This window comes from Leptonychotes weddellii, chromosome 9, assembly GCF_054177405.1.
Source record: "Leptonychotes weddellii isolate Sample4059 chromosome 9, ASM5417740v2, whole genome shotgun sequence".
NCBI lineage: Eukaryota > Metazoa > Chordata > Mammalia > Carnivora > Phocidae > Leptonychotes > Leptonychotes weddellii.
The window spans coordinates 26,547,038-26,550,424 of record NC_138377.1 but is presented as its reverse complement, the minus strand read 5'-3'; the positions used below and the strand labels follow the sequence as shown (position 1 = coordinate 26,550,424).

General features: G+C 47.7%; 1 long non-coding RNA gene across 1 annotated transcript in view; it reads left to right on the top strand.

The window, feature by feature from the left end:
* The first annotated feature begins 331 nt into the window (after positions 1–331).
* The window catches only part of LOC145723247 (uncharacterized), a 19,357-nt gene continuing 16,301 nt past the window's right edge, over positions 332–3,387 (top strand). Inside the window, exon 1 of the long non-coding RNA XR_014148169.1 lies at positions 332–396. This is a non-coding gene — a long non-coding RNA (uncharacterized LOC145723247). The remainder of the gene's footprint in view (positions 397–3,387) is intronic.

Here is a 3,387-nt window from a genome sequence, read left to right as displayed (position 1 = left end):
CTGAAAATCTGGGGCTACAGACCTCTTAGGTATACTTCTAACATTTTTGCTCAGTAGTTACTGTGACATTTTCTAAGCTGTAAAAAAAAAAAAAAAGTTGTAGCCATTATGTTTATGTAAACCCGTGTTTATATATATTATGACCAAGACAGAAGAGACATCACCTCAATGGTGGATGCTCGGTGCATCCCCTTACACTCCCCAGTCCTCTGATCCACTGAGGCAGCCCTGGTTGTCAGGACTTAGCTTCATTTCCCCTGTGGCTTTCTCTTTGTCAGACTTGGGGAAGCCGGTCACACCATGATCATTTCCTCCCTGTGATGTAGTGAAAAGAGTTCTTATTGACGCAGGAGTTTTTTGCAAAGTGCTCTTCTGGCCCAGTTCCCAGGTTATCTGGTAGGTACTTCATAAATGTGTGCAGTCTTGAGTGGTGTTTGGCTGCTGTGTTTTGCGGGCTTTCCCATTCAGGGTACTTGGGCTCTCAATGCAGTTTTTGAAAAGTGTTCTTTTCATTGTGGCATTCTCTTTGACTTTGCTGGTTTTGAGTGCCTGGTATTTTTGGTCTTTGGCACACTCTTCCTGGGTTTCCAATAGGAGGCCCTTTAAATAGTGTCTAGCCTTCCTGTGGGTTTGTTTGCCTGTTTTTTTTTTTTCTATCTTGTCTTGTAACTCTTCCTTTACATTTTCCCCCCTCACAAGTGTCCACATGGTGTCAAATTTCCCTTTTCTAACATTGAATGGCTATCCTTGGTTTTCTCTCTCCCTGTGGGCAGTGGGGGAGAGGTGTGGTTGGTGTTGAAAGAGCATTCATTCTAAACACAGTATAGACTTTACATGTAATTTTATTTAATCCTCACAAATGCTTATGCCCAAGATTATTACAATAAAGAGGCAATATTTACTGAGCATTTACCACCTCACTAAAGACCCAGCTTTTGCTAAGTGACATGTACTATCTCATTTGATTCTCAAGTGGGGTAGAATATAGGATTCCCACCATTTTAAATGTTAAGGAAGCTGAGGTTCAGAGAGGCCAAATGACCTGCCCAAGGTCTCATGTCTAGGAAATGGCAAAAGTAGGCTTCACACTCCATCCAGAGATTCAGCAGCTATGCACTTGGACATCTTGCTAACAGCTGCTACAGGCAGGGTTCACAACCAGGAAGGCCTGGCGGCAATGGCCATGCTCTTCCATGATAGCGCCCCTGCCTCCCTCGCTGCCATGTGCTGTTAAACTCAACTGCAGTGTGTGCAATTTAATTGTCTTGTGGTTACTGGCCCATGGTGAAAAGGTAATATCCCTACGTTGCCTCTAAAGATGCAAAGCCATAATATGGCTGAACAACTGTGGGCATAAATGATCTGAAAATTTATACTGAATTTTGAATAATTTGCAATAGGTTAAATGATATGGATAGAGGCACTTTCTGTCTAGGATGCAAAAGAACTTGACCACGTTCCCATTGCTCCTATTAGCCACGTTTGTGAAACAGAGGAACTGAGCTTGTAAATGACTCCAATTCATTCACTTATTCATTCTTTCCCTCATTCGTTCATTCAACAAATATATTTATTAAGTTCCACCAGTGTGCCAGGCACTGTTGTAGGTAATGTGGTTATAAACTGAACAAGACCGATAAGGCCCATGTCCCCTTGGATTGTAGTCTAAGTTGACAGGAGTCACTGGAAGGTTTAAGCAGGGCTTTGTGGACTATTCTTGTGTATGTTTTTAAAAGATCACTTTGGAGCACCTGGGTGGCTCAGTTGGTTAAGCATCCGACTCTTGACTTCGGCTCAGGTCATGATCTCGGGGTTGTGAGATCGAGCCCCAAGTTGGGCTCCAAGCTCAGTGGGGAGTCTACAGAGTCCCTCTGCCCCTCCCCCGCTCACATGTTCTCTCTGTCTGTCTCTCTCTCTCAGATAAAGAAATAAGTAAATAAAATCTTTAAAAAACAAAACGAAATAAAATAAAAGGATCACTCAGACTGCCGGAGGTCAAGAGCAGAGGAAAGTAGGCTAGGTGGAAGGATTTTGCAGTGGTCTGTGCAAGAAGTTACGGCAGCATGAATGAGGTGCTAGGGGTGGAAGGCTGAGGTCAGGATGCATTCTGAAGCCACAACCAATGTGCCTGCCTACAGATGAGCCGTGGGGGGTGAAGGAGAGAGAAAGTGAAAGATGGCTCCCAGGTCGGGGGCTGGGCAGCTGGCCGAAGGGAAATGCCGCCTCCCGTGTAGGCAAGTCCCGTCGGGGAGCAGGCTGGGGAAGGACTTCTGTGTTGACGACTTGCACTTGCAGGCACCATGTCAGGGTGTTCGAGGTTGTGTGGTTCCGAGCCCAGGGGAAAAGTCAGGCGCTCCCTGCATCTGAACTGCCCCACCCAACACTGGTCATTCAGAAGTAGATAAACTGGGTCTAAGGTTTCCTGCCTCTTCCACTTGGCAGTGACTGGCCTCACCCAGCGCAGATCTGGAGGAGGCATATGTGGTTTCCGGGGTGTGTCCTCCTGAGGAGCACCTGCCCCCCCAGTGCTCCTCACATTTCCACAGAAGAAATTTTCCAGACCAAGGACGTGGCTCCCAGGGTTCTGGAAGGGGGGCCCAATGGCCAGCTGGAAGAGGTTTCAATCAACTGACAACCTGCTGGATTACTTCTCTACCTCCACTCCTCCTTCCTAAATCTGTGGTGTAAGAACAACAGTAAATACTTTGTAACGCTCACAGGAGCCAGGCACAGTTCTAAGCACCTGAATATATCATCCCATTAACCCTCACAGTCCCACATAGAAGGTGCTCTTATTATTCCCATTTCACAGACAGCACACTGAGGCACAGAGCAGGTATAGAACACGTGGCCAACAGGCTGGCCTGCCCTCCGTCCTGCTGCCCCCGATTAGGTCCCCCTTCCTTGGACCTGCTGCTCACCCTAGCCCCCTTCACCTTCCTTGCTGAATGAAGCCTGGCGAAGGTGATGGACTTTCTGCGTAGTGCTCAGGGCCTCATTATTCTCCTTACACCCCTGGAGAGCTGATGGACCACCAGCTCAGCCCTCAGTCACAGCCTGGCTTACATTAGGTGAACCCCACTTCTCTGCTTGACCTCTGAAGCACTCCAAACAATCCATCCCCCAGGCATTTACCAGACAAAGTGTGACTGAGGAAGTTCCAAATAGAGGAAAAGAAGGCCTCAGGGTTGGGTGCCTGGGTGGCTCAGTTGGTTAAGCGACTGCCTTCGGCTCAGGTCATGATCCCAGGGTCCTGGGATCGAGTCCCGCATTGGGCTCCCTGCTCTGCGGGGAGCCTGCTTCTCCCTCTCCCACTCCCCCAGCTTGTGTTCCCTCTCTCGCTGTGTCTCTCTCTGTCAAATAAATAAATAAAATCTTTAAAAAAAA